The sequence below is a fragment of the Mus caroli genome, chromosome 1, assembly GCF_900094665.2.
Source record: "Mus caroli chromosome 1, CAROLI_EIJ_v1.1, whole genome shotgun sequence".
Classification (NCBI taxonomy): Eukaryota; Metazoa; Chordata; class Mammalia; order Rodentia; family Muridae; genus Mus; species Mus caroli.
Window position 1 is genome coordinate 42,487,043 of NC_034570.1, and position 13,787 is coordinate 42,500,829.

The 13,787-nt window shown below is 41.2% G+C and overlaps 1 long non-coding RNA gene across 1 annotated transcript in view; it reads left to right on the forward strand.

Moving 5' to 3' along the window:
* LOC110289887 overlaps window positions 1-13,787 on the forward strand; it is an 80,914-nt gene that overhangs the window by 10,325 nt on the left and 56,802 nt on the right. Inside the window, exon 3 of the long non-coding RNA XR_002377389.2 lies at window positions 3,456-3,869. This is a non-coding gene — a long non-coding RNA (uncharacterized LOC110289887). The remainder of the gene's footprint in view (window positions 1-3,455; window positions 3,870-13,787) is intronic.

Consider the following 13,787-nt stretch of genomic DNA (forward strand, 5'->3'; position numbering starts at 1 on the left):
GAGCAGAAGCTGTGTTCCACTCACCAGCAGTCCCAAAATCCTGCGGCGGGGGTCGTGGGTAGCTGGCGGGTGTCAGGCAACCCTGTGCTCCAGCTACCCAGGCGCTGATCCGGCCGGATGAGGCCTGTGGCCCTACTCAGTTAAATGGTGATTCTAATTCCTCATTAGCTCCAATGCACAGCCCTAGTTTTACCATGCAACAGAGAATAAATAAGAGGTACACAGAAGTCTTCATAATGCTTAGACTAAACAATGAATGCCTATTGAATATTGGATATTCTATGTTTGGAATTGTAGACACAGTTTAACAGAAACTTGTTATCCATAGCAGGAGTAGAGACAAGACAGGAAACATCGTCTGGGGCATCAACTTATGTTGGTCTTTTACAGTTAGAATGAACACCTAGGCCCAATTCTTTTATCATCTAGGAATGCCTGGTGGGAGTGGGTATCTGATAGAGAGATAAGACTCGGCTCCTAGGAGAGCTGCCTCCAGATGTCAGCTGGTTCCCTCTTACACTTTGATAAACACCAACAATTTTACCAAATGGTCTTCTTGAAAGTCTGTTTATTAGTGTTTCATGAATCTATTGCTAACATTGAGAATGGTAACTGTGGGTTTGTTGCATGTTTGTTCAGGCATAGCTGATTTGCAGGTACAGGGTTCAAGAGTCTCAAAGGTTCAGATTTGGTCAAATGTTAGCCCTTTGTACCCAAAATGTTGATAAATCTGCCACGATAGTAAACCTTTGATGCAAAGAGCCGTCAGAGAAGCCCAAATGGGTGGAGATCTGACATTATCAGGCTTACAGGACAATTTCTATAGCAGCTTTCTGTGCCTTCCCCCTGTGTATATGACAGAACTCCACCCATGTCACAGCTTTGTCACTGTGATAAAACATGTGACATACAATATAAAGGAGGACAGGTTTCTCGGAGTTCAAGATTTCAGCCCAAGGTCAGCTGGAGCACTACTTCTCAGCATTAGGTAAAGCAAAATACCACCGTGTTGAAAGCCTGTGACATAGGAGGCCCTTTACCTTACGGCTGTCAGGAAATAGAAAGACAGGAAGTGGTTGGAGCTCCAGCATGCTTCAAAGGCCCAACCCCAATGACCTATTTACACCAACCAGACCTTGCTTCCTAACGTTTCTGTCATTTCCTGCTAGCTGCCACAGCTAGAGACCAAGCTTTCACACATAAACCTCTGGGAGGCATTCCAGATCCAAACCGAAGCACCATCTGCGACTTGCTTACGTTGTACCATTATAGCTGGGAGCAAGAATTGAGAGGGGGAAAACAAAAAAACACGTTCCTCCAGGTTCTGACCTACCTCTGGTTGTTTAGGCTGTGTGACTTAATTGTTGCTCTGAAGCACCAGGCTCAGTACATTGCCCATCCCTTGGCTTTGGCTACAGGACATGTTTCTGCCTCTACGACATGTTCATGATACATAGAATGCTTGGGCTGCATTCATTTAGTGTGGCTTCTCCCCTCACATCTCCTGCTAAGACCATGGCACAAACAAACTCTAAGTGGCTCTTAGAGAAATACGGAACAGATCAGCATAAACTTACTGCTAAGATTCTCCCAGCCAAAATCAGTTATGTGGGTTTTGTTATTGTTGCTGGTTTTTTTTTTTTTTGTTTGTTTGTTTGTTTTGTTTTGTTGTTGTTCTTTGTTCCTGTTAGGTAGTAATGAATGACAGGCATATAGATTACCAACCTTCAATACCCCTAACACCTGATAACAATGAACGTTCTTATCACATTAGGTTTCTGGCACTTTGTAAATAGGATCTTTTAAATTCTTACAGCTCATCTGGGAGCAAAGTCCCCACATACCTACTGTGTAGCTCAATCAATCAGAGCTTTGAGATAAAAGTAATTTGGCCTAAATCACAGAACGGGGAGGCACAGAACCTGAGTAAGTGCCACCCAGTTTATAGAGCCCATCTTCTATCTTCCATTTCTCAACAATGCTCACTCTGTCTGACTTGCTCAATTGAACTGAAGTGAGCTATCCATGTACTCAGCAAGAGGGTCAATCCAATATATTTGCCCGTTCAACACAGATGAAAATAGTGCAATGCATCAGTGCATTAAGGGGTAGCCTAGGGATGTGTAGGGCCAGTATGCTCCTCACTGTCAGACAGATAAGCCGCATGGTCTAATTTGATTATGGGTGTGTTGGCTCTAGATATGCTTCATATCTTGTTTGCTTTCATTCATCTTGCCCCGTGTATATAAACAACTCTAGACAAAGGAAACATCTTTAGAGAAATGCGCATCTTTTAGAGTGTGACCAAAGCGTTTGATTGCATATCTCTGAGGCTGACAATCATTGAAATGTCAGTACCACCAACTTTCAGAAATACACCTAGCTGTGGCTGGAGAAATGGCTCAGCAGTTAAGAGCACTCATATTCTTCCTGAGGACACAGAAGAGTAGAGCTCCCTGGACCACAGCTGGTGATCCACAGCTGTCTGAATCTCCAGCTTCATGGGACTCTAATGTCCTTTTCTGGTCTCTTCAGGCACCTGCATATATGTGGCACACAGATATACACACATACACATAATTTTAAAAACTTAAAAAATTTCAATTACTAAATAAATCTGTGTTGTTCTCTGACAGTGTGTCACTAGACCAAAAAGTTTGAAAAGAACAAAATTACTTTACTCTTCTGCAGGGGAAAACCAATAGGAAATAATAATTCATATTAATAAATATCATTAAACTCAGACCATTTCTGAATTTTAGAATAAAACTAATTAATCTACTGAAAGAACAGCAAACCAGAAAAGATTAAAAATTATAATTAAAGAATGGGAATGACATTTACTATCAGAGGCATCTGGCCGACTATCTGAGTAGTACACTAAATAAAGTGAATTACTTCTACCATAATAACAGTATTTGCTATAATACAATGGCAAGCAAGAAATCTAATTGCAACCTGTCAAGGATTAAAAAAAAAAAAAAACCCACCATGGTTATAATGTGGAAAATGCAGAGAGAATAGATATGATCTGTATTTTTAAAAGAACAGGGTAATGCTGCTATATAGTTTCATTTCCAGATATCAGGATTTAATATAATAAGAAAAGACGGAGAAATGAAAATTGGGGAGACTTTGAATAGAAACTTTAAGATGGGGATTTGCAACCGAATGGAAACAGGCTGATTTTGATTATATTTCAGTGTGAGATAAAGGGAAGATGGGTAAATCCAAAGTAAAACATAATTATAAGTTTCTTCATAATCCCTGGCAAAATATTAAAGATTAGATCCCAGAATTGTGTTACTAGCTGTACATGTTTTGCCATTCATGGGGACCCACTGTACGTTAACAATGGTCAGAGGTCAGATAAAAAAATGTGCTCCTAAGTGGGAATAATCATAAAGGTGTTTAATAAGATATCTGGAATTTAAAGTTTTTTCTTTCTTTTTTAGAATTGGAAAATTCATAAACTCATAACAAAAAATAATCTTAGAACTTCAGACCAGGAGTGAGGAGACAGCCTGTGACTCCACTTCTGCCCAGAGAGCCAGACACAAGGCACAAGCGACTGTCAATACCAACAGCATCACCGTACCAGGCTATGCACAACCCTTTGATTTCTCCCCACAGCATCCACTGTGAATGCCAACCTATTCCTGTGAAACACATTTTGAGGAGAATAAAGACAATACCATGGAATCCCAGGGGTTGATTGACCAAAGCTGCAGACCAACAGGCCTGCCTTCAGTGGCTGGAAAAGATGGATAATGCTCATTCCAATTGAAAATCGACTGTCCATTGTGAACAGAGGTCAGCAGCCTCTCATACAGACACTGCAACATCGAGTTTTGCAGTACTGGTGAGAGGTGAGATTAACAGCTCATTTGAGATTTGGGAACACTTGATTGATCATGAGAGATCTGAAGTTGATCATATGAAGGGATCATAGAAGCAGCTCTCAACCTGGCCACTCTGTTCTGAGTCTGAGAAAGCAGCAGTGTGGTAATAAGTCTGCTGATTCCTGCGTCTTTTTCACTGTCTGCTCTAACACAGAAGTACATGGAGAGACACAGGAAGCTGCTTTTGGGATCCAGATGCTAGGTGAAATGTATTTTTGTAGGTTACATATTGCAGAAGGGGGGAGGGGAGGGATGGAGGAAGGCGGGAGGGAGGAGGCAGAGTCACAAGGATTTAGACATCACAAGGATTTTTTTTTTTTTTTTGCAAATGAAATTAAAACAATAAAAAATACACAGAGAGCTTTGGTAGGAAAATTAAGTAAAAATTGGATTTCTCCAGTAGTGCCATCTTTGAAGAAATCACATTGGCTTTTTCTATCTCAGAGCACTTTTCTGGAATACATAATTAAATAATGATATTACTCATTCCACTTTATTAAGTAGAAATGTACATTACTTGATTTTGCTATTTCCTGAATTTATTATTATAGATATTGACATGAAGTAGCTAGATTAGAGGCAACTTCTACATAGAAGATATAAATACAGCTATGCATTTATTATTCTTTAAAAGAATATTCATTTTATTTATAGTTACAGCAGTAGATTGAAGTAGTTTGGATAAGGAGAAAAATTTCACAAATCTACATTCCTCTCATACAAATTGTACATATCATTTTGTATAATTCTTTCCAGAATTTTACTGATAGGTCAGATTAACCTATCAGTAAAATTCTGATAATTCTAAACCAAATTTATATCCTAATTTTCTTCTTAATATTAATCAACACATGTTTATTTTGGACAATAATTTCTAAGAGTGTCATTTTATTTGCTGTACAATATTCTACCACATCAATAAATGGGCTCTATCTTTAACATTTATCTATTTGCCTTTGATTTTCACTTCCTTCAGAACATAGTTCAGTAGTAGACACTGGTTTTCTTCCAATCCCCTTTGATTTTCCTTTGTGGATAGTGATGAGGTATATCCCTCAGCTTCCTTTACACATTTATATGGGTTCAGGAGTGATCTTTTCCCACAGTAACGTGTGAAATAGTGCTGAAGTAGCGTAAGATGTTTCCAGAGGACTGACTCACAATATCTTTCACAAGACCTTCAAATCTCTGCCCATCTCTGCTGTTAGTTCAGGCTGAGCCTAGAAGACACTTGTGGGAGACATTGCTGAGGGACTGTGAGCAGAATCTCCTGATTGCTCCTGCCTCCAGTTGTTACATGAACCAATGCTCTAGTCTGTTGAGATACTGAGATTTGAAGGTTTTTCTTTCATTACTGACACAATCCTAACTACTGGAGACAGTGGGATTTGAAAGGAGGCACTAACTGCTCATAAGATATAATATGTAGGCTGACACTGGGTAGTGAGGAAGACAGTAGCTGGATGGGAAGCAGAGATCCATGTGATACTGCCCTAGGATGGGCTGGATCCTATCATCAGAGCTGCCTAAAAACAGAGCTGGCACTTAACAGAGTCCCAGGCTTTAGGCAAAGACTAGGAAAATAAAATTTTATGATGTGTGTAGGTTGTTATCAGGAAAGCATTAGAATTCAAAACAGATTCTGTAAATAGGGGACTGGGTTTTTTTTTAAAGCATAAATATAAAGAAATACACACAGAGAAGAAACGTGGGCTATCCAAGTGTTTATAAAGCTATGTGTATTTCTCGACCCTATCAAATGGAAGCAGAGCTGGAAATGCCTGGCAGGGAGGTCCCAGTGCTGAAATCCAACTCAGAACGTTGTCTTTTTCTTATGACTGCAGTGACAATGACATCAACAGGTACATGTGGGAGAGAGTTAAAGATGCGAAGGGAAAGCAGGGTTAATAATTGTGTTCATGGAGGAAGTCTGGGTGGGGCTCCTGGTACACAATGCGAGCCAATCTGAGCGAATGAGGAAATAATTACAGAGGGACTGAAAACCTTTGACCACCAGAGACCTAGAATTATTCTTGATCCCTGACCTGGAATTAATAGATAAGCTTCTTTCTGACAGCAGAATCCAGGCTGGGGAGAACATTAGCATCCCCCAGCCTGGCCTCAGAATCCCTGCTCACTAGGTGTAGCTCTGCTAGCCAGGCTCACTATGGTCATAATCTCTCCTTAACTGAATAAAGGTTCTTTTTCTTGCTTCTTGTTTTGAAAGTTAACAAAAACAGCTGGGTGTGGTGGCATATGCCTGTGATCCTAGCACTCAGGAGGCTGAAGCAAGAGAATAGAGAATTCTAGGCCAGCCTGGGTTACACAGATTCTGTCACCAAACCAAACCAAAATGCTAAACCCCATCACCAGTGTTTGGCAATAAAAAGGAACAAAGCTTTATTTAATGCATGCCTCAATGAGAATGAACTCTGAAAACACATTCAGGGGAAAAAAAAAAGTAGATACCAAGGACACACAGTTTGAAAGCCCAATTGTATGAATGCATTGACAGCCATAACCATGGAGACAGAAAGCTGACTGGTGGGTGCCTAGCACTGAGCTGGGGTGAGGGATGATTGTACATGGGCTCTGTAAACTGACTTAAAACCATTTAAACCAATGTCTATCAAGGTAGGATTAGCACATTAGAATATTTCCAGGCATTGAACTACCCTATAAAGTTGTCTTCCCATGGACCTTTAGAGACAAATGTTTTGAAACCCGGCATGGTAGAACATGCCTTTAATCCCAGCACATGGAGAGACAGGCCTTCGGAGTTTGAGGCTAGCCTGGTCTACATAGTGATAGTTGTAGGACAGCCAGAGCTATACAGTGACACCCTGTCTCAAAACAAAAACAGAGCCAAAACCAAACAAACAAACAAAAGAAAAACAAGAAAAATGTTTTGAAATGAAAGTATAAGAACATCATTTTCCCCTCACTTTTCTTCCCTCTGGCCCTTCCCATGCACCCCTCCCCACCTTGCTTTCTCTCCAGTTTATGACTTCTGCTTCTGTTCTTTTAACTTTTTACACACACACACACACACACACACACACACACACACACACTCCTAAACATATAAATACAACGTACTCAGTCCGTATGGTGTTGTGTACACATGTTTGCAGGGATGATGACTTGATTTTGGATAGCCAGCTATGTGGCTCCTCCCTAGGGAAGACTATTTTTTCCTGATCTCTGCATCCCTTAGTTGCCTAGAGTTCTTGTATAATGTTGAGGCCTCATGAGTTTTCCCCCTATTCTGTTAGGCTGTCTATTGTTGTAGTCCTGGTTCAGGTCTTAATCAGAAAGCCATGTTGCTGCGATGTGCTAATGTCTGTAGCTATCTCTGACATTTCTAGGAGAAACATCTCACAGCAAGCTTCTTGTTCCTTTGGATCTTACAATCTTTTCACTCTCTCTTCCACAATGATACCTGAACCTTAGGGGCAGGAATTGTGTTGTAAATGTATGGATCATTGGGCCTGGGCACCACACAGACTCTTGTTCTCTGCATTTCCATCCATTGGTTCTTGATTGCTGTAATGGCCTCTGTCTGTTGCAAGGAGATGTTTCTTTGATGAGGGGTGAGACCTATACTTATGTATAAGGGTAAGGGTAAATACATAGAATGCTGTTAGAAATTATACTGGTTCAGTAACGTTGTGGTTGTAGTTTTTCCCCGAGGACCGTGACTTCACTAACCTGGGCTGGTTGGTTAGGCATGATTTCCCTCTTGTTGAGTGATCCTTAAGTATAATTAGAAAGCTGTTGGTTACCACCAAAGTGTGCATGACAGTCTTGCACACTAATGGGTGTATTGGCATGTTGGTCAGTTGTTGTTAGTTCACAGGCATCCCATCTGGGCAGGAGCGTTGGTCTCCCTTGGAAGCACGCATGGTGACTTTTGGTACCACAAAGCTAGTCTTCAGGGAGAAGGCTTTGATGCCAGAACCACCTGGGTTGGGAATATTTAGTCTCTTCATCAATCGGGACTTATCTTTAACCTGTGGGAAGCAACCTAGGGCAACAGCAATAGCCTATAATGTTTCAGCAGTCTCTTGGGTGACCCTGACAAACAACTCACAAGGGAGCCTCTCATACCAGGTATTGGAGTTTCTGATAGTCTATGATGTTGGGAGAGGATATTGCCAGTCTTCCATGGACATCTCCATGAATTTCTACTGAAAATAAACAACAATATAGTTAAAGTGTGGTGTTTATAGTAGGGACTCACATGTCCACAAAAACATGAGGCTAGGTTGTGGTCTGAATGTTGGCGGTTCCTCTCCTCCAAAAATGATGTGCTGAAGCTACTCAGTAATATGTTACTTGGTGGAAGTGTCTTTTGAGTGGTGATTAGGTTATAAGGAAGGGTGGGGCTGTCACAAGTTGGATTAATGCCCTCTGAAAAGGAGCTTTCTCCAAATGAGGATGTGGTAAGAAGGCCTGTAACCTGTGCACCAGGAAGCAGTCTTCACTAGGACATACATCTTTCAGCATCTTGACTGTCTTTCCAGCCCCCTGAATGGAGAGAATGACTGTTTCTTTTCTAGAAGTCACCCATCCTGTTGTATTTTTCTATGTATATGATAACTTGAATGGCAGAAGATAGGATAGAGTTACCAACTTCTACTTTTCCTAAAATACAGAAACTTTTGACCCTCATATAAGGCCAAAACCAACAAAGACACACACACTTTTTTTTTTTTTTTTTTTTGCTCCTTTAAAAAAATTTTACATTTCAAGTGTTATCCCCTTACCCAATTCCCCCCTCCCATCCCCTTCCTGGAAGTTCCCTATCCCCTCCCCCTTCCCCCTGATTCTATGAGGGTGTTCCTCCACCCACTCCCACCTCCCCGCCCTCAATTTCCCCTACACTGGGGCATCTCATATGCTCTCATAGGACCAAGGACCTCTCCTACCACTACAAGGCCATTCTCTGCTACATATGCAGCTGGAGTCTTGGGTCCCTCCATGTGTATTCCTTGGTTGGTGGCTTAGTCCCTGGGAGCTCTGTGTATGGGGGGGGGTCTGGTTGGTTGATATTGTTATTCTTCCTATGGGGTTGCAAACCCTTCAGTCCTTTCTCTAACTATTGGGGACCCTGTATTCAGTGCAATGGTTGGCTGCGAGCATCTGATTCTGTATTTGTCAGGCTCTGGCAGGGCCTCTCAGGAGACAGCCATATCAGGCTCCTGTCAGCATGCACTTCTTGACATCCAAAATAGTGTCTGGGTTTGGTGTCTGTATATGGGATGGATCCCCAGGTGGAACAGTCTCTGGGTGGTCTTTCCTTCAGTCTCTGCTCAACACTTTATCTCCATATTTGCTCCTGTAAGTATTTTGTCCTCCTTCTAAGAAGGACTGAAACACCCACACTTTGGTCTTCCTTCTTCTTGAGCTTTCTGTAGTCTGTGAATTGTATCTTGGGTATTCAGAACTTTTGGGCTAATATCCACTTATCAGTGGACACACACACACTTTTAAAATAAGCGTATTTAGGGTTTAGTAAAAAAAAAATTCATGCCTTAAATGTACACATTTATGTGTGTACATTAGTTGTACTAAACACAGGAATTTCCCCACTCTAGTTTGAAAAAAGTTAAGTGCATGTGGTTGTAACTCATTTGATGTCAAATGTCCCATTTTCATAATTTGATTTAATATTAATGAACAAAAGCTCATTCACCTTTAACTAATTTGTCCAATAGGCTAATTTTAGTTGCCTAAATAAAAGTCCAAGTTATCTTCTTGATGAGAGACAAGTCTAATATATATAAGCAGGATTTCATAAAACCACAGGACTTTATTTTTTTTTAAAAGAATACAATAGAATATATTTAAGAAATAGCTTGAATTAATGAATAAGAAATCAAAGGGTTTCTTGATCTACTAAACCAACACTATACTCCTCAGGAGAAAGTATTCTACAAAAACAAAACAAAACAAAACAACACTTTAGAAGGAGAGTTATTTTTAATAACAGAGTTGGATGTTAAAGTCACATTAAACAAATAGTATAGAAAGCTTATTTAGTCAATTTTCCATGACAAAGGGTCCACATAAGGTTACCTTCACCCATTGTTAGTAATTAAAGATAACAAAGTAGAAATTCATAACGATATACTGAATATTCTGACATGTACAGCATATGCAATAGCTTGATGTTTTTCCTATAGGCTTTGCAAGGTTCTGCTATCCCACTAAACCTATTGAATTGACTGTATTGCTTCTCCCTGACACAAAATCCCCAAACCTTAACCAGCAAGATACATTAATCTTACTTTTAAATTGGATACCTTATTTGTTTACATTTCAAAATGTAAACAGTCCTTCCTTCCCAGTCCTCTGAAAACCCCTACCCCATCCCCCATTCCCCTGATTCTATTAGGGTGTCCCCTCAACCACTCACACACTCCCGGCCCCCTGCCCTAGCATTCCTCTACACTGGGGCATCAAATCTTCACAGGACCAAGGACCTCACCTCCCATTGATGCCAGATAAGGCCCCTTCAGCTCCTTCAGTCCTTCCTCTAATTCCTCCATTGGGGTCCCTGTGCTCAGTCCGATGATTGGCTGAGAGGCTTCACCTCTGTATTGGTCAGGGTATGGCAGAACCTCTCAGGAGACAGCTCTGAGAGGCCATACATAGGACTTTAAACAAAATGGCCTAATGTGGGTTGATGTGGTTTGAAGTAGAATCAGTCCTGCAGGTCTTACTCTTCATAGTCACCTAAAGGAAACAAGAAAGACTGTTTAAAGATTGATTTATACCAGGAAGAAAAGGCAGAAATAAAGTAAATGTTGAAGCAATTGTGCATTGAGCAGCTTGGGGTTGACAAATGTGACTCTAATGGCTATTTCTTCCGGTATGTTACAAATGTGTTTTCTTACGAGATTTATGCTAACTGTTGGTAGAAGCTGAAAGCTAAAGTCTGTCTCTGTATATTATCAATTAAACTAAGGATAAAGATGAGTAACCTTATCAGACTTTGTATCAGAGTTTTCAGAATAGATTAGTGTCTCCACTGGGGACATGCAACAAAAAGAATCATGCAAGGCAATGTGTTCATGGCTTCTCTCATTAAATGCAGGAGAGCTGTGTATTAGTACTGCCTTGCAGCCATTCTCCAAAAGGAACAACTGTAGCCTACTTGTAGGAATTCTAAATTCCAAGTCATGATGACAGCCACTGAAAACCAGGAATTTAATAATACAACTTGAACCAGGAGGCAGTTGACAAGTGGGTTATTACAAATAACAATATTTGGAACTATTGAATATTCATGTCAGTAAGAACAGTGTATATTTATGAGGAATTTGAATGTGAAGCCTATGAGATCAACTGCCTGAAAACCAGAAGTTTTCAACTGGAGCCATTTGAGAAGTGAAGTTCTGGACATTGACTTGATGGGAGAGACCGGGTTCTTTGAGACATCTACTAAGTAGAAGATTGAGGGATTGTCTCGCAATCTAACACAAACGTACTGGCTGTTTTTTGTGTGTCAACGTAACACAGGCTGGAGTTATCACCGAGAAAGGAGCTTCAGTTAAGGAAATGCCTCCATGAGATCCAGCTGAAGGCATTTTCTCAATTAGTGATCAAGGTGGGAGGGCCCCTTGTGGGTGGGATCATCTCTGGGCTGGTAGTCTTGGGTTCTATAAGAAAGCAAGCTGAGCAAGCCAGGGGAAGCAAGCCAGTAAAGAACATCCCTCCATGGCTTCTGCATCAGCTCCTGATTCCTGACCTGCTTGAGTTCCAGTCCTGACTTCCTTTGGTGATTAACAGCAATGTGGAAGTATAAACTGAATAAACTCTTCCACCCCACCCCACCCCAAGTTGCTTCTTGGTCATGATGTTTGTGCAGGAATAGAAACCCTGACAACAAACATGCTCTAAATTTTATACATGTGGTATCTTTAGCAGGTTGCATCTTTCCACTCTTACTGTCATATAAAAAAAAAATGTTTGCCTGCTAGAGGATGCCAGAGCTCAATGGGCAGCCCAGGGGCTGGTTGCCTCACAGACAGTACCACATGCTGCCTTCTTCTCTGACCTTTTGGTCTCTAGGATGGTGGATCACAATTTTAAATGCATATAGGAATTGCCTGGAGAGTTTGAAAATAATGCTCTCTAGGTCTCACAGCTGATAAGTCTGACTTACTGGCTAGAGGGTGGCTTGGACATCACAGCTTTCACATGCTATGGGTGGACAGTTGTCTTGAGAGCCATGGCTCAGACATTTCAGTGAGTAGAGCTGGGGCTATAGGGGGAGACTGTATCCTTGGATTTACTGTATTCAGTGGCTGTTGCCCTGACCTCTTCTTTTAAAGCCATGAGTGAGTATAGTGTCCTCCACTCAGGCTTTCTTACTGGTGTTGCATCTCCTTGTTTCTAACCAGATGCTTCCTCTTGTAAGGCTCATTGTTGTGATAATTATGATTCTAGGCAACCCCTTTAGGGGTTTCTGCCCTACTTCAGATCATTTAGTTCCCAAATAAAAGAATCAGAGACCTTTAGATTTATAATAAGCATTAGATAACAAGAGCTGGGTAGATATCAACCCTTTATGCTATTTTGTCTATTTCTCTGTGGCGATCCTGGAGATATTACTTGCTGGGCTGCTCCTATTCCATCAGGTCAGCCCTCATGGCCATGTGATCACAATCTACCTACCTCTCGGTGACTTCCTTCCTTCTTCCTCTCTCCCCCAGTGTTCTGTGACTCAGAACCTAATCTCACTCTGCCTCCATCTCTTCTGCCCAGATCAGGTCATCTTTAATGACCAATCAGAGATAACTTTAGGGGGCAAGGTTTAAACAACAAAAGCTGATGTAATTGAGGATCTCCTCGGGAAGGGGGGGGGGCAGATCTTGGGAACCAGTATTTAGCGTTTGAATACAGCAGCACCAGACCTGTGTCCACACTTAGACAAACAGCCACCAGGGACCACTACTTATCCTTACAGAAATCAAGAATCAAAAGACAGCAAATATGTTAATCAACTTTCTATCATTATAAGGCAGTGCCTGATATAATCAACTTGAAAATAGAAAAGCCATATTTGGTCACAGGTTCCAGTTCATGATCAGTTTGTGTTGCAGCTTGGGCCCAGGAGGAGGCAATCTGTGGTAGGGATGTGGGGTAGAGGGAAACCACACAGCTCATGACCTTTGTATCACTTTCCTGTTACTGTGATAAGCCACCATGACCCGAAGCAACTTATAGATGAAAAGTTCAGATGGATTAGGGTCCTCATGGCAGGATGGTGTGGAGAAGGAAGCTGAGAGATCGCATTTCAACCTCACAAAGAAGGCTGAGAGAACTGGGAGTGGAGTGAGGCTATAAACTGTGAAAGCCCGCCCACAGTGACATCCTTCCTCCAAACAGGCTCCACTCCCTAAAGGTTTCATAACTTTCCAAAATAGCATCACTAACGGAGGACCACATGTTTGAACACACAACTACAAGAGACCATGCCTCATTCAAAGCTTGCAGCCTCCATGAGACAAAGGAGAGGAAACAGAAGGGGCACTTGACTGAGCAACTTGTGCCCGCCTCCTCGCTGGTCATGTGATTCGGCTACAGCCAGGGAATCACCTCTTTTTAGGTACACGGTCTCACATTTATTTTGCTTTCTACAATTTCAATTACTTGAGCTCAAATGTGATACAAATTATTAAATGGAAAGTTTCAGAAATAAACTGAGTGTAAGTTTGAAATTGTGGTCTGCTTGAGTAATGTGATAAAATAGCCTGCTATCTCACTTTGCCCACCTAGGACATACATCTCCACACTTTCATTTAACTTTATTTAAATGCACTGTTTCCTGCAATAATAGTATTTACTTAATTTTTCTATTTCATTTGTTATTTT